This window comes from Eleutherodactylus coqui, chromosome 3, assembly GCF_035609145.1.
Source record: "Eleutherodactylus coqui strain aEleCoq1 chromosome 3, aEleCoq1.hap1, whole genome shotgun sequence".
Lineage (NCBI taxonomy): Eukaryota > Metazoa > Chordata > Amphibia > Anura > Eleutherodactylidae > Eleutherodactylus > Eleutherodactylus coqui.
This window is the reverse complement of record NC_089839.1, coordinates 34,390,051-34,408,344: the sequence shown is the minus strand read 5'-3', so window position 1 is coordinate 34,408,344 and position 18,294 is coordinate 34,390,051. Positions and strand designations below refer to the sequence as shown.

The window sequence follows — 18,294 nt, the reverse complement described above, 5'->3', positions numbered from 1 at the left end:
TCCCGTGCTCGCCCTCAGCGCATTGCTTTCAATGGGGCCCTGTTCCATTGAATGCAATGCGCTGGACAGCTCCGGCCCGTTTCTAATGAAACGCGGCTAGGAGCAGATTTTCGGGCGATTTTTGGGCATCGGTCACGTTATTTGCGGATGTGCATCCGTCATGCGATCCGCAAATCGCGCGAAAAAATGCCCGTGTGACTAAGGCCTGAGTTAAACTTAGCAAAATGGTGAAATTGAACTTGTTGCATTTCACTACACTGTGCCATCCTCCAGAAAGGGACCAAAAAATAATGGAGACTAAAGGCCCATTTAGACAGGATGAATGTCAGGCAAACGATAACCGACACTCGTCCCCGCATACACTTGCTGTTGCACGGGAGCCAGTATTGCTGGCTCGGTCACAGAGTGAACTATCCTCTAATAAATGTGATGTTATCTGCTACTAAAGTTGAAAATATAGAAAACAGAAAGTGTAGGTGAGGGAAGAGTCATGCTGTTTATTGAGAGTAGAGGGGAGGGGGATAATGAGAGGTTGGAGAGAAGCAGAGACTCTCATAGATGTGCTGTTGGAGCTAACAATGAGTTATTTACGGCTATTTATTCACTTTTCCACTTATCTATTCTGCTGTACACTGTCCTACATGATGATGTTACTAAAGTAGAATCTGCAGTTCTCTGTTCACAGTGTAGGGAGTCATCACAACACGAGGTTCCTTCTGTCAGTTCTGAGTAAATTGAGAATAAGATGTACAACCTGCAGAGATACATAAAAAATATTCAGCATTAGTGATGAGCAAACTTTAGAAAAGCTCAGTTAGGGTTCAGTCACACGGGCGTTTGTACGCGCAAATTTTTAAACGCATAACTGATGTGTTCAATACAGCCGGCTCCATTGAAACCAATGGGCTGCCGGCAAGCGCTGTAGTAATTTTCGGGAAAGGGCTTTAAATATAAGCCCTTCCCTGAAAAACAATCTAAAAATGTGTAAAAATGAAAAAAAATCTATACTCACCTCTCTACAGCTGCCGGGGCTCAACCGCGTCCAGCCGGTTCTTCACCCTGCACTGCTCTCAGTAGTATTTAGCAGGAGGGAATTTAAATTCCCCGCCTGCTGAATGCACTGCCTCTAGTTGGTCACAGGGCTCAGCCAATCAGAGGTAGCCCATTCAGCAGGCGGGGATTTTAAATCCCCACCTGCTGAATACTACTGAGAGCAAGTGCAGGGAGAAGAGCCAGCTGGACGCAGCTGAGCACCGGCAGCTGCAGAGAGGTGAGTATTGATTTTTTTTTTATTTTTACGCATTTTTGGATTGTTTTTCAGGGAAGGGCTTATATTTGAAGCCGGCTCCATTGAATTCAATAGGAGAATGTTGCGCTCCTCTGTGACAGCTGTGGCACAGCGTGGCCCATGTGACTGAGCCCTAAGGCTGCTTTGCTGAACTTTTCAAAAAAGATCAGTTTGGTCTGAGTTAGTTTACACCGAACAAGAACCTTTAAAACTGGCTTATAACACTATTTAAGAGCCATGAAAGCCCGTATAACACTGTGAGAGTGTAATATGGGGGTTTTATGGTTCTTAGACAGTGTTATACACTAGTGTCAGGGGCGTAACTATAGAGGATGCAGGGGATGCGGTTGCACCCGGGCCCAGGAGCCTTAGGGGGCCCATAAGGCCTCTCTTCTCCATATAGGGAGCCCAGTACTATGAATAAAGCATTATAGTTGGGGGCCCTGTTACAGGTTTTGCATTGGGGCCCAGGAGCTTCAAGTTACGCCTCTGACCCGTGTTCACGACTAGTGTTGAGCGAACCAAACTTTTAGCAAAGTTTAATCAAAAACAAGGGTCTACTGGTTCGGTTTGCTCAACGCTATTCAGCATATTAATAAATGTGGATTTATGTAGCTCTTTGGTGGTTTTTAGCTAAATATTAGATCTTTTGCCTTATTTTAGAATTTTAATTTTAGGTTGATTAAATAGAATTCCCAGAGACAGTTTTCTTTTTTTTTTATTGCAGTCTGTTGGTATTTTCTAAATGTAAGAAACTGCACTTTTTGACTTTGTATCTATTTCTTCAATGTATGACTTCCTTTATCATAAAAACATCTTCACTTTCTATTTACATAGCATTAAGCTGTGTGGAAGAAATCTCTGGCACATACTAAGAGTAAAAAAAACAGATGGTCTTGACATGACCTCCATGTCATACATATGGTTTCACAATTTACAGCTCCAAAAGAAGTACTACATTTCTTTAATACAAAACACAATGGACTGTCCAACTGAATTAAGTTATGTTCTAGTAAGCCATATTAAAATTAAGGTCTGGCCTGTACAATGTACAAGTCTGTCTGTTGTGTTATGGCTTTTGAAGTAAAAAAAGGAAAAGGTAGTTTTCTCCATTGTTTTTGTAATTGGTGCCTCTCTGTAAAGATCACTTCTTTCTTAACAGCAGTGTGGAGCATCAGTGATTTTAAGACCTCAGATTAAGGTCTATGGAGAGGAAGGATGTACTAACCCTTTTAGTGTGGAGCAAACTGAACCAGTAAAACCCTGTTTCAGGTCAAACTGTGCTAAAAATTCAGTTTGGCACAGACTTGAACTGAGCTTTTAACAACTTTAGACCCAAAATAGGCTTCTACCGTTTTGGCTTGATCCACACTACTTCCAAACACTGGTGTATAACTATGTCTAAGGGCTAGAGATGAGCGAGTATACTCGCTAAGGCACATTACTGGAGCGAGTAGTGCCTTAGCCGAGTATCTCCCAGCTCGTCTCTAAAGATTTGGGGGCCGGCGCGGGTAACAGGTGAGTTGCGGCGGGGAGCGGGGGGAGCGGAGGGGAGAGAGGGAGATCTCGCCTCCGTTCCTCCCCACTCTCCCTGGCCACTCCCCGCCTGCCCCCGAATCTTTAGAGTCGAGCGGGGAGATACTCGGCTAAGGCACTACTCGCTCGAGTAATGTGCCTTAGCGAGTATACTCGCTCATCTCTACTAATGGCTATAACAGCCCTCTATAACACTCTCAGGGTATTATACAGGTCTATAATAGCTCTTAGACAGTGTTATACACCAGTTTTAGGGCATTTGGTGACCTTCTGGTTCGGTTTGAACTACTTCAGGCTGAAGCAAAGTTATTGCAAAAGTTCAGGGAACTGGCTGATCTGAGCTTTTCTAAGTTCACTCATTGCTAAACTCGTTATTTTGCAATGTTTTCAAATAACCGAAAACAGTTTTTTACTGTGATACGAGACTTATCAAAAGAGCTCCAGACAGCAGCCAAAATGCTCTCATCCTAGCAATATACTTTCATTAGCACCTTCTGCTTCTTAAAGGCACTTTCTGGCCCCTAAAATGATAGAGAATAACTATGTCAATATTTGTATACACTAACAGCAATCTTCTTCTTCAGAAATGATCTGTAACAGATGGTCTCTAGAAGAAGATTCCCCTCCTATGATGATCTCTGGCACAAGAAGACGAGTATGAGCAGTCTGCATTTTGGAATGTGTTTGGCATTATTTGGCCAGCACTGCTATGAGTTCTATTGTAGATAGAACTGATACTGTATGGAATGGTGTTGTTATACTGGCATTGTTGCTGGAACTGTTCTATGGGGTACCACAGCTAGTAGAACTCTTTATGGAACAGTTAAAGGCAAAATGTTACATAATACATGTCTCTGATGTTGCCAAACCTATTTCTGAATATGAAGGGTGAGATTAATTTCAGTTCCTCTCTTTATATGGCACAGCAAGGTTTTGCAACTGTTGAAATGGGTATTATAAAGTATAGGGACTAGTGTTGAGTGAATCAAACTAGTACACCCCTGTTTTGGGTTAAACTTTGTTAAAAGTTCCGTTTGGTAAGAGCCTGAACCAAGTTTTTGGCAAAGTTCCACCAAAAGCAGGGTTCTACTGGCTCGGCTTGCTCAACACTAGTCTTGAACACTGGTGTATAACACTATCTAAGAGACAGAAAAGCCCTGAATAACACTCTAATGGCTGCTAGGGCTCTTAGACAGTGTTGTACACCAGTTTTAGGGGTTTTAGTGAACTTCTAGTTCGGATTGAACTAATTCGGCCCAAGCTGATCTTTTTGCAAATGTTCGGCAAGCTTGCCAAACCCAACTTTTTAGAAGTTTACTTATTTCTAGTAGTGACCCAGCTTCTATTGGCCCTAAGATCGATCTATCTATCTATCTATCTATCTATCTATCTATCTATCTATCTATCTATCTATCTATCTATCTATCTCCTATCTATCTATCTATCTATCTATCTATCTCATAACTATCTATCTATCTATCTATCTATCTATCTATCTATCTATCTATCTATCTATCTATCTCCTATCTATCTATCTATCTCATATCTATCTATCTATCTATCTCATATCTATCTATCTATCTATCTATCTATCTATCTATCTATCTATCTATCTATCTCATATCTATCTATCTATCTATCTATCAATCTCATATCTATCTATCTATCTATCTATCTATCTATCTATCTATCTATCTATCTATCTATGTATCTATCTATCTGTCTGTCTGTCCATTTACCTTTCAACAAATTTTGCACAAATCAAATAGTGCAGCCAATATAAAAAAATGGTAACATATGTTATCAGAGAATAATGCTACTTTTCTATGAGTTCTTTCTCCTTCCTCCTAAAGTGTTCACTCAGGCCTCGGTCAGACGACCGTTTTTTGCCGCGATTTGCGGATGCACATGCGATCTGCGCATATATAGAACCATTGCTTTGCAATGTGATCAGTCACATGGCCGCTTTTTATGCGGATGTCCGATAAATTATAGGACACGAGGAATCACAGATCTCGCCTATCTGCGTTCTGCGATTCCTTGTGTTCTATATGTGCGCTCAATGGGGCTGGCGGCAGCAGCGCCAACCCCATTGAGAACATATACTACAAAGATCACTCTCCTCTGCCACAGCTGTAACAGCTGTGGCAGAGAAAAACGATGTTCGCCCATTGAATTCAATGGAGCCGGCAATACAGCCGGCTCCATTGAAAGCAATGGGCTGCCGGCGAGCGCAGGATGAATTTTCGGGAAGGGCTTAAAAATATAAGCCCTTCCCTGAAAATCATCCTAAAATGTGTAAAAATAAAAAAAATATATATACTCACCGTGTCCCTGCAGCCGGAGTTCAGCCGCGGCCGTCCGGCAGTTCTCCTGAACTGCTCAGTGTAGTATTCAGCAGGCCTGCTGAATGGGCTGCCTCAGATTGGTCACAGACCTCACCAATCAGAGGCAGCTCTCACTCACCCATTCATGAATTCATGAATGGGTGAGTGAGTGCTGCCTCTGATTGTCTCAGCGCAAGGACCAATCAGGGGCAGCTCTCAGCTATTGAATGACAGCTGAGAGCTGCCCCTGATGGGTGAGGACTGTGACCAATCAGAGGCAGCCCATTCAGCAGGCGGGGATTTTAAATCCCCGGCTGCTGAATACTACACAGAGCAGTTCAGGAGAACTGCCGGCCGGCCGCGGCTGAGCTCCGGCTGCAGGGACAAGGTGAGTATATATATTTTTTATTTTTACACATTTTAGGATGATTTTCAGGTAAGGGCTTATATTTTTAAGCCCTTCCCGAAAATTCATCCCGCGCTCGCCGGCAGCCCATTGCTTTTAATGGAGCCGACTGTATTGCCGGCTCCATTGAATTTCAATGGGTTGGACAGCGCTCCTTTGATCGGGCCCGTTTCACCGAAAATGCTGCTAGCTGCAGATTTTTCGGCGAATCGTCGGCCCGGTCACGCGATTTGCGGATGCGCATTCGTCATGCGATCCGCAAATCGCGGCAAAAAACGGTCGTCTGACCGAGGCCTCACTCTTAAAAACCGTTTGAAATTTGTCTTGGTAGGTGAGATGGACTAATTGCTCACTGAGAAATCAAATTACATGCTGCTCATAGAAGTCTATAGAGAGCCAAGGGGATATGGCGCTGAGTGAGAACCAGAGAGACACACAGATTAGTTATGGGAATTCTGTGTCTTTTTGGTGAGCTGGATCATTTGTTTTTTTTACTTAAAACCTCAGCCTATTCAGTTTCTAACAGCAAGGTCAGCCAGTTCAGTTTCCACCAGTAGACACACAATTAACAGACTTTGGGGTTATAGATCGCTTAAAGTGTGAACAAAGCTGACTAAATAAAGTTTAAAACTTTATTTTAACCCTTTCTAATCCACTGTCTGACGTCTAAAGACATTCTGATTGAAAGATGTGCAGTTACGATGTCGGAAGACATCCGGCGGGGTATTCTTACTGTAGATTACTGGCCGCTCTGTTGTCGGGGGCCTCTCAAGCATGTCACACACTGCAATACTGGCTCTAGCCAGCAGATGGCACCATTGTATAATGGCAGAAAGAGAAATCCCTCTAGGAAACCCTGAATCCAAAATTGGATTGCAAAGGGTTAAAAAGGGTTAGCCGTGCTTAGGTTAAAATATAGCACAGAAGATATTTACGAAAGGGTAAAGAGCGTACAAATTCGCAAAAAACAGTGTGGAAATAAAAATTAATAAAATAATAGAAAATACCAATCCATGACGTTTTTTCAAATAGCCCTCGGGTGAGGAGCACATGGAAAGGTGGACAGTTCTGCATGTAGATACAACTCCTGGGTCCGACAATGGAGGGGAGATATCCCTTTAAATTTAAAGTCCCTCTGCGTCCAAGCTCTGCCGTACTGCTTAGGCTGGCTAAGTAGATGCACATATTTTCTGAATGGAAACCCAATTTAACATTTTGGCCATATTTCCTTAAGAGGCATTCCAATAGGGAAGCTAAGACTGCCATGTTTCATATCATGAATTCACCTAGAAGTGGATACCAAACATGATATGTGACAGATGACTAACTTTGCAAGTATGCGATTCTGTGGCTTCCGGGGGTTGCACAGTGATGGTAGTGAATGCATTGTACCTGTAGTATACTTACGGTTTAAAAAAAAAAAAAATGCTTGGGGTTGAGCTGGGACCTTCATAATCCCTATAATTATTTTTTTCTTTGTTGGAGGGAAATCGCAGTCAGCAAGTTTGAAGGATGCGTATTGGGGAGGCAGGGAGACAATGTGATCTCCTGCAAATGGCTAATTTTGTTTCACTACAACAAAAGGGCTTCCTTGATGGTCTCAAAAGGAGCAAATGGGATCAATGGCCCTTCTGATACAATTATGAAAGGCAATTGAATGAATATTGATGAGCTCTGCTTGGCAGGAAGTAAATCTGCCATGTACACACACACACACGCACACACACACATACAGTATATATATATATATATATATATATATATATATATATATATATATGTATGTATATATACACGTGTGTATATAGATATGTATATATATATATATATATATATATATATATTTGCATGGAAGCTAGTGACAGTTATTCTGTAATTATGGTAGCAGTTTTATAAGCTTGCAAAACAATGAGTCATTTGTCTGTGTTGGCTAAATACAAACATAATATAGCAAAAAAAAACAAAAAACCTGTACAGATAACTGAATAATTCAACAGCGTAATTTAATTGTTGAAAATGTAAGATAAAAATGTCTAATTTCCTGCTTATTATATTACTGCAACACAATTTAAAAATAAATCTTTAATCAGTGTATAGTAGGTGATTTATATATTTTTATTTCATGCTAATTGCTTAAACAAATGCCTTGGAAAAACATCAATCAAACAAATGAAATATTTTGAATGAATTATGCAAACAGGCAAATATTTATTAATGGGGAACTTTTGCAGCCATTAGTTCAGATTTTATCTAAATGTTTTTTATCTGCAATTTAGTTTATAAAAAAAAAGCATATTAGCAATCATACGAGCCTCAGTAATGAAGACAGAAAGAGAAGGAAAAAAGAGAATAAAGGAAACAAGAAAAGAGAAAGAAAAGTAGAGACAAATTGAAAGAGAGACAGAAAGGAATTGACCGAGGGTTCTTCCACACTTGTGCTGGGGATTCTGCTGTCCTGGTCTGGAAACAGCACCGAACAGCATCGGATAGACCCCATTGACTATAATAGGGTCCGCCCACTTTCCGCCCAGCTGCAGCCGTTTTTCTTACGGAATCGGCAGCTGGACCTGCAACGCAGATGAGAAACCATTCTAAGACTACCCGTACGCCAGAGATATAGTGCTGTGCAAAAGTTTTAGGCAGGTGTAAACAAAAATGCTGCAATGTAAGAATATTTGTGAATGAACAAAAGAGAAATCTATATCAAATTAATATTTGGTGTGACCTGCCTTTGCCTTCTAGATAGCATCAATTCTTCTATGTATACTTACACACAATTTATGAAGTTTTTTTTTTTTTTTTTCAAACATCTTGGACACCTAACCACACAGATCTTCTGTGAATGGAGGCTTGCTCAAATCCTTCTGTCTCTTTAAGTAATCCCAGGCAACCTCAATGATGTTGAGATCAGGACTCTGTTGGGACCATATCATCTCTTCCAGAACTCCTTGTTCTTCTTTGCACTGAAGATAGTTCTTAATTAGAGATGAGCGAACGTACTCGTCTGAGCTTGATACTCATTCGAGTATTAGCGTGTTCGAGATGCTCGTTACTCGAGACGAGTACCACGCGATGTTCGAGTTACTTTCACTTTCATCTCTGAGACGTTAGCGCGCTTTTCTGGCCAATAGAAAGACAGGGAAGGCATTACAACTTCCCCCTGCGACGTTCAAGCCCTATACTACCCCCCTGCAGTGAGTGGCTGGCGAGATCAGGTGTCACCAGAGTATATAAATCGGCCCCTCCCGCGGCTCGCCACAGATGCATTCTGACATAGTTCAGGGAAAGTGCTGTCTTGCTGGAGTTGCTATAGGGAGAGTGTTAGGAGTTATTTTAGGCTTCAAGATCCCCAACGGTCCTTCTTAGGGCCACATCTGACCGTGTGCAGTACTGTTGAGGCTGCTTTTTGCAGTGTTGCACATTTTTTTTTTTTTGTATATCGGCCGTGCAGAGCATTGCGTCCGCAGTCTGCAGTCATTGTACAGAGTATAGGGCCAGTAGTGGTGAGGCAGGGACAGTGAAAAAGGTGAAAGAGATATACTGTCTATATAGGCAGTGGGCTTTTCCACAAAAATTTAGGAAAAAACATTCTATTTGGGCTACCTGTGACTGTCCTGAGTGTACTGCGTCTCTGCTGGGGGTAGTAGTCCTAATTAATACGCAGCCAGCTAAGTGTTACAGCAGGCTTGCGCAAAATTCTTTCCTGGCTCTGCGTTGGCCGTTACATCACCGCTGTCATCCTGTCCAGAGGGAAACAGTCTGCAGTAATTTTACATAGTCCAGGGCCAGTAGTGGTGAGGCAGGGACAGTGAAAGAGATATACTGTCTATATAGGCAGTGGGCTTTTCCAAAAAAATTTGGGAAAAAACATTCTATTTGGGCTGCCTGTGACCGTCCTGAGTGTACTGCGTCTCTGCTGGGGATAGTAGTCCTAATTAATACGCAGCCAGCTAAGTGTTACAGCAGGCTTGCGCAAAATTCTTTCCTGGCTCTGCGTTGGCAGTTACATCACCGCTGTCATCCTGTCCAGAGGGAAACAGTCTGCAGTAATTTTACATAGTACAGGGCCAGTAGTGGTGAGGCAGGGACAGTGAAAGAGATATACTGTCTATATAGGCAGTGGGCTTTTCCAAAAAAATTTGGGAAAAAACATTCTATTTGGGCTGCCTGTGACCGTCCTGAGTGTACTGCGTCTCTGCTGGGGGTAGTAGTCCTAATTAATATGCAGCCAGCTAAGTGTTACAGCAGGCTTGCGCAAGATTCTTTCCTGGCTCTGCGTTGGCCGTTACATCACCGCTGTCATCCTGTCCAGAGGGAAACAGTCTGCAGTAATTTTACATAGTATAGGGCCAGTAGTGCTGAGGCAGGGACAGTGAAAAAGGTGAAAGACGTATACTGTCTATATAGGCAGTGGGCTTTTCCAAAAAAATTTGGGACAAAAAAATATATTTGGGCTGCCTGTGACCGTCCTGACTGTACTGCGTCTCTGCTGGGGGTAGTAGTCCTAATTAATACGCAGCCAGCTAAGTGTTACAGCAGGCTTGCGTAAAATTCTTTCCTGGCTCTGCTGTGCGTTCCGTAAGCGAAGTCAGCCTCCAACCACAGGCCAATAAGCGGCACATTTAATTACAGCGTTCTGTTTCTGCACTACTGGTAATACAGCATGCTGAGGGGTAGGGGTAGGCCTAGAGGACGTGGACGCGGGCAAGGACGCGGAGGCCCAAGTCAGGGTGTGGGCACGGGCCGAGCTCCTGATCCAGGTGTATCGCAGCCGACTGCTGCGGGATTAGGAGAGAGGCACGTTTCTGGCATCCCCAGATTAATCTCACAATTAATGGGTCCACGCGGTAGACCTTTATTAGAAAATGAGCAGTGTGAGCAGGTCCTGTCGTGGATGGCAGAAAGTGCATCCAGCAATCTATCGACCACCCAGAGTTCTGCGCCGTCCACTACTGCAACTCTGAATCCTCTGGCTGCTGCTCCTCCTTCCTCCCAGCCTCCTCACTCCATTACAATGACACATTCTGAGGAGCAGGCAGACTCCCAGGAACTGTTCTCGGGCCCCTGCCCAGAATGGGCAGCGATGGTTCCGAATCCACTCCCACTGGAGGAGTTTGTCGTGACCGATGCCCAACCTTTGGAAAGTTTCCGGGGTCCGGGGGATGAGGCTGGGGACTTTCGGCAACTGTCTCAAGAGCTTTCAGTGGGTGAGGAGGACGATGACGATGAGACACAGTTGTCTATCACTCAGGTAGTAGTAATTGGAGTAAGTAATTGGAGTAAGTCCGAGGGAGGAGCGCACAGAGGATTTGGAGGAAGAGCAGCAGGACGATGAGGTGACTGACCCCACCTGGTTTGCTAAGCCTACTGAGGACAGGTCTTCAGAGGGGGAGGCAAGTGCAGCAGCAGGGCAGGTTGGAAGAGCCAGTGCGGTGGCCAGGGGTAGAGGCAGGGCCAGACCGAATAATCCACCAACTGTTTCCCAAAGCGCCCCCTCGCGCCATGCCACCCTGCAGAGGCCGAGGTGCTCAAAGGTCTGGCAGTTTTTCACTGAGAGTGCAGACGACCGACGAACAGTGGTGTGCAACCTTTGTCGCGCCAAGATCAGCCGGGGAGCCACCACCACCAGCCTCACCACCACAGGCATGCGCAGACATATGATGGCCAAGCACCCCACAAGGTGGGACGAAGGCCGTTCACCACCTCCGGTTTGCACCACTGCACCCCCTGTGCCCCAACCTGCCACTGAGATCCAACCCCCCTCTCAGGACACAGGCACTACCGTCTCCTGGCCTGCACCCACACCCTCACCTCCGCTGTCCTCGGCCCCACCCACCAATGTCTCTCAGCGCAGCGTCCAGCCGTCGCTAGCGCAAGTGTTTGAGCGCAAGCGCAAGTAGGCCGCCACGCACCCAGTTAGCAGTTAGTGTCGCGCGGCGTGGCAGCACAGCGGTGGGCAAGCATCAGCAGGCCGTGCTGGAACTACTCAGCTTAGGAGATAAGAGGCACACGGCCCACGAACTGCTGCAGGGTCTGACAGAGCAGACCGACCGCTGGCTTGCGCCGCTGAGCCTCCAACCTGGCATGGTCGTGTGTGACAACGGCCGTAACCTGGTGGCGGCTCTGCAGCTCGGCAGCCTCACGCACGTGCCATGCCTGGCCCACGTCTTTAATTTGGTGGTTCAGCGCTTTCTGAAAAGCTACCCACGCTTGTCAGACCTACTCGAAAAGGTGCGCCGGCTCTGCGCACATTTCCGCAAGTCCCACACGGATGCTGCCACCCTGCGCACCCTGCAACATCGGTTTAATCTGCCAGTGCACCGACTGCTGTGCGACGTGCCCACACGGTGGAACTCTACGCTCCACATATTGGCCAGGCTCTATGAGCAGCGTAGAGCTATAGTGGAATACCAACTCCAACATGGGCGGCGCAGTGGGAGTCAGCCTCCTCAATTCTTTACAGAAGAGTGGGCCTGGTTGGCAGACATCTGCCAGGTCCTTGGAAACTTTGAGGAGTCTACCCAGATGGTGAGCGGTGATGCTGCAATCATTATCGTCACCATTCCTCTGCTATGCCTCTTGAGAAGTTCCCTGCAAAGCATAAAGGCAGACGCTTTGCGCTCGGAAACGGAGCGGGGGAAGACAGTATGTCGCTGGATAGTCAGAGCACCCTCCTGTCTATATCTCAGCGCGTTGAGGAGGAGGAGTAGGAGGTGGAGGAGCATGAGGAGGAGGGGGAAGAGACAGCTTGGCCCACTGCTGAGGGTACCCATGCTGCTTGCCTGTCATCCTTTCAGCATGTATGGCCTGAGGAGGAGGAGGAGGAGGATCCTGAAAGTGATCTTCCTAGTGAGGACAGCCATGTGTTGCATACAGGTACCCTGGCACACATGGCTGACTTCATGTTAGGATGCCTTTCTCGTGACCCTCGCGTTACACGCATTCTGGCCACTACAGGTTACTGGGTGTACACACTGCTCGACCCACAGTATAAGGAGAACTTTTCCACTCTCATACCCGAAGAGGAAAGGGGTTCGAGAGTGATGCTATACCACAGGACCCTGGCGGACAAGCTGATAGTAAAATTCCCATACGACAGCGCTAGTGGCAGAAGGCGCAGTTCCGAGGGCCAGGTAGCAGGGGAGGCGCGGAGATCAGGCAGCATGTACAGCGCAGGCAGGGGAACACTCTCTAAGGCCTTTGACAGCTTTCTGGCTCCCCAGCAAGACTGTGTCACCGCTCCCCAGTCAAGGCTGAGTCGGCGGGAGCACTGTAAAAGGATGGTGAGGGAGTACATAGCCGATCGCATGACCGTCCTCCGTGACGCCTCTGCCCCCTACAATTACTGGGTGTCGAAGCTGGACACGTGGCCTGAACTCGCGCTGTATGCCCTGGAGGTGCTTGCTTGTCCTGCGGCTAGCGTCTTGTCAGAGAGGGTGTTTAGTGCGGCTGGGGGAATCATCACGAATAAGCGTACCCGCCTGTCAACCGACAGTGCCGACAGGCTTACACTCATAAAGATGAACAAAGCCTGGATTTCCCCAGACTTTTCTTCTCCACCAGCGGACAGCAGCGGTACCTAAACAATACGTAGGCTGCACCCGCGGATGGAAGCATCGTTCTCTATCACCATAAAAAACGGGGACCTTTTAGCTTCATCAATCTGTGTATTATATTCATCCTCCTCCTCCTGCTCCTCCTCCTGAAACCTTACGTAATCACGCCGAACGGGCAATTTTTCTTAGGCCCACAAGGCTCAGTCATATAATTTTTGTAAACAATTTTTATACGTTTCAATGCTTATTAAAGCGTTGAAACTTTCACCTGAACCAATTTTTATTTTAACTGGGCTGCCTCCAGGCCTAGTTACAAATTAAGCCACATTAACGAAAGCGATTAATGGGTTTCACCTGCCCTAATGGTTGGGCATGGGCAATTTTTCTGACGTACATTAGTACTGTTGGTACACCAATTTTTTGGGGCCTTCGCCTACAGTGTAATCCAATTAATTTTTTGCCCACCTGCATTAAAGCTGACGTTACATCAGCTGTGCTGGGCACTGCAATGGGATATATTTATGTACCGCCGGTGGGTTCCAGGGAGCCACCCATGCTGTCGGTCCACACGGAGTTGTAACTGCATGTGTCCACTTCTAAAGAACCCCAGTCTGACTGGGGCATGCAGTGTGGGCCGAAGCCCACCTGTATTTAATCTGACGTTAGCTCTGCTGTCCAGGGCACTGCAATGGGATACATTTATGTACAGCCGGTGGGTTCCAGGGAGCCACCCATGCTGTGGGTGCACACGGAATTCCCGTTGCGGAGTTGTACCTGCCTGTGACTATTTATAAAAGACCGCGGTCTGACTGGGGCATGCAGACACCTTGACAGAATGAATAGTGTGTGGCACATAGGTTCCCCATTGCTATGCCCACGTGTGCAGCTCCAGATGGAGGTGGCACAGGATTGGATTTCTCATTGCTTCTGTACAGCATTGTGGGCTATCGCCCCACCCCTTTGAAAGAGGGTCGCTGCCTAGCCGTGCCAACCCTCTGCAGTGTGTGCCTGCGGTTCCTCCTCATGGCAGACACACTTATAAATAGACATGAGGGTGGCGTGGCATGAGGGCAGCTGAAGGCTGCGCAGGGACAATTTGGTGTGCGCTGTGGACACTGGGTCGTGCAGGAGGGGGGGGGGGGGGGGGTTGGGCAGCATGTAACCCAGGAGAAGTGGCAGCGGAGTGTCATGCAGGCAGTGATTGTGCTTTGTTGGAGGTAGTGTGGTGCTTAGCTAAGGTATGCATTGCTAATGAGGGCTTTTCAGAAGTAAAAATTGTTGGGAGGTGGGGGTGGCCCACTCTTGCCGCTATTGTGGCTTAATAGTGGGACCTGGGAACTTGAGATGCAGCCCAACATGTAGCCCCTCGCCTGCCCTATCCGTTTCTGTGTCGTTCCCATCACTTTCTTGAATTGCCCAGATTTTCACAAATGAAAACCTTAGCGAGCATCGGCGATATACAAAAATGCTCGGGTCGCCCATTGACTTCAATAGGGTTCGTTACTCGAAACGAACCCTCGAGCATCGCGAAAATTTCGTCCCGAGTAACGAGCACCCGAGCATTTTGGTGCTCGCTCATCTGACATTGGCGGGATGTTTGAGGTTGTTGTCCTGATGCAGAATGAATTTGGAACCAATCTGGCACCTTCAATTCTAGAAAAACCTTTTCACTCACCTAAAGCTTTTGCACAGAACGGTTGCAGTTGGCTGAATACTTATTCGGCCTACAGCTAATCCTCCCAACTTCCCCACAAATAACCATGTTCAGCCAAGCATGCCTATATCTTCAACGGAAAGAAGTTGGGCATGTTGATACCAAGATGTTCAAGGAAAGTCAGTAAGCTCCATATACATTAAAGAGCCATATTGTTCCGCAGAAATGGGTGGGTTAGAACGATTTTCATATTTATGGACAATGTAATAGGAGTCCATAGATGTTTATTGGACTTTACAGTATCTTTATATGCTTCTGATCTCATATAGAGGCATATGGTGCTTGTTTTGTAGCATTTTGTGTGAATCCAATAGAATGAAAAGAATATCATACCGTGTTCTATTGAATGCTGAATCGTAGATGTATTCTTCCATGGACGCATTGCTTCAACAGAGTTCTTATGGCTCTGTACTTCACAACTGTTGGGGGTCTATTTAACTCAAATTAGCCTTCTACATAGTTTTTTTTTTCCCCATTTGAATAAGGTCTAATGTGTTCCTAAGAAAACCATCTTTCTTATCATTTAAGTGTACATTTTAAAATGCTAAAGCTGGCTATATACATGTAATAACTGCTGAAAAAATGGTTTCTGATAGCTGCTGAGCCTCAGTGCTGCACCCCCCACTCCATTCAATGTCCTCCTCACTGCACAGGATGAAGTAAGTCTGCAGTAAGAGTGAGGGGGAACACAGGATACCTGTTTTCGGGATCAGTGGAGGTCTCAGTGGTGAGACCACCACTGATCATAAAGCTATCCCCAATCTTGTGGATAGGGGGGGGGGATAACTTTAGATTTTGGGATAACCCTTTTATATATTTTCTATAATCTATGATTGTTTCATGCAAACCTTAAAGGCATATCATGGAATATGCCACAATCTTTTAGAGAAAAAACCTCCATATGCCCCTCACCCATAATGCTCTCCATGGTGCCGCACCAACGTATATCGCTTTCCTCCTTCGAAGTCCCTTGGATGTCCCTTTGGGACGGGGTTTCTCTCACCTATGACACTCTCTACTTTCACTCTTCAGCCTTTTCGCAGCAAACCAATACTTTTGCCAACCCTTTGGCTACAGTCAACAGAGGCACTGTCCTGACCATATAACTGAATAATCTGATATACTTCCATTAAGAATATCTCTCTTATGTGGCAGACAATGGAATATACCATAATCTTTTAGAGAAAGAAAACTCCATATGCCTCCACATGACTTTATAGGCAATTTATGGACTTCTAAGAGTATCTTGTTATAGCTCTGTACAACCTGTAATATGTGCATGGGATCTAATAAACTGAATCTTTGTTGCTGTTTATAATATATTTTCAGCATTATATATATACATTTTTCCACTATTGCGCTCCCTGATGCATCAGCACAGCATCATATGAGCAGCTAGAGCCAGTATCATCTCTGCCTGCTGGGAGGACAGTGGGATTATAATTACCATTTATATTCACCTAAATAAGCTACAAACCGTAAATATACAGCCAGCGAGAATCAACAACAGGAGGAGATCTGAGTATATAGGTATGAATGGTAGGGATTGAAAGAGTCTCCATCTGATAGTAATTTAGGCACTGAGGGTGCTGGGGTGGGATCCAGGATGAATTAGGCACGAAGAGAGAGATTTCTGGGCCCTTATAATTATAAGTGGTGGGACAGTGACTGAATTTTTTTCAAGTGATGATAGAAGTGATATAGTGTCTTATCATGGTGTCACTGTGAGACGAAAGGTGGCTAAAAGTATTTTGACATAAAAATTGGCAAGAATATAAAGGTAATTTGTATCTATTACAGACTCCTTTAATTAAATGGGTTGTCCTATTCTAAACTATTGATGGCCAATCCTCAATGCAGATCATCAATAGCTGATCGTGGGGGTTTGTCACTCAGGACCCCCACTGAATAGCTGTTTGCCGGGCCAATGCACTCATGCACGAAACTGATTTCTTCAGGAAGCAAACAGCTCCATTCTTACTGCAGTGGCCAGGCTTGGTATTGCAGGCCAAGTTCTCATTTAGTTCAATGCGAGCTTTAGACGCTGACTTGTTCCGGGCATCAACACTAGTTAGGCATGACATCATGTCATCAGTACTAGGTGCAGTGTCATTGGGCTGCTGATGTCATGACAGAAACATCTCCCTGTTTGTTCTATTATTGATTAGATGGCTTGGCTGTTTATTGCCTATCAGATTTTCTCTCGGAGTTCTTATCCCGGCTCCTCCAAACAGAGGACATTGATTATACAATTGTATTACTGAACCTGTGTAGTGAGTGTTATGTGGAGTTGGTACTTTACATAACTTATCAGTGTACTGTCTTTTTTCTTCTGTTCAACAGTTTGGCCTCCCAATCCTTAACTAGGCCTCCTGTGCAAGTTATCTAGTGTTATCTGTATATTGTTACACCTGTCCTGTTTGGCCCATTCCTGGTGTTGCCCCTCTCTCACACAAACCAACTAGGGCTGTGCAAGGAATTACCCCCAGATTCCTATCTCAGGGTTGCCTTTCTCAGGGTGGGTACTCTGCTATTTAGGCAGGTTTGATAATTTTGACATCAAGGTTTGATCTCTTCCTTCCTCGTCAGTTACCCTATTTGGTAAGCCTTTCCTCCCTCAACCTTTCTCCATCCTTTGTCATGGTTTTCATTTACTTTTAGTCAGACATGACAGCAGGTAGACTCCCATTTGCAGCCATTTCAAGCTTTCTACTATTTTCTGTGAGCTGATTACGAATGCAGCTCACAATTTTTTTGTAGGTAATAGGGAGATGTAGAGAATGGATGATTATAGGATGTGCAATCCTATGCTAATGTATTCAATAGTGAATAATAAATGTAAGACAAAGTGACAAAAATGCCAGTATAGTATGTAGTGTCCCTAAAGCTTAGGATTTAAACAGTCTTAGAGACTTCATATACAGACACTTTTTTTTAGAAAAGAGCAGGAATAATAGTATAACCAGTACATCAGAAGTGTGATATCAAGGTAGATAGTCACCCTAGATTTTATAGGTAAATTTTCCTAAAAATTGTTTCCCATTGTTCTCTACAGATGTTCATATTGTCTTCAAGGAAATAACAAAAATGTTACTTACCGAAGAGCATTTTGGCTCAAAAATCACAAAAACATTAAAAACATTGACATCACTAAACAAAAACTTTGGGCTTTCACACTATTAGATTTTGGAAAGTCCTTCATTTCCCTAGGATGAAAAAAAAGCAATAGTATTTTGTATTGTATGTTACCCTATTAGATGTTTGAGTTTATAGAAATCTGGAACACTTATGTTTCCATTATTTAGAGCGACTGGAAACCAGGTAATCAGCAAGCAACATTAAGATTTTGGAATTGCTGTCAACACAAGTCTCTGGGGCGGCTGGGGAGAAAGCTCATGGTTATTGTTGGAAGCAGATTCAAGTCTGAATTGGGAAATCCTTTTATTCTAAGGAAGGAATTCAGTTTG

General features: G+C 44.9%; 1 long non-coding RNA gene across 1 annotated transcript in view; it reads right to left on the bottom strand.

The window, feature by feature from the left end:
- Window positions 1–477: 477 nt before the first annotated feature.
- LOC136619723 (uncharacterized) overlaps window positions 478–18,294 on the bottom strand; it is a 59,601-nt gene continuing 41,784 nt past the window's right edge. The window contains exon 2 of the long non-coding RNA XR_010791014.1: window positions 478–754. This is a non-coding gene — a long non-coding RNA (uncharacterized lncRNA). The remainder of the gene's footprint in view (window positions 755–18,294) is intronic.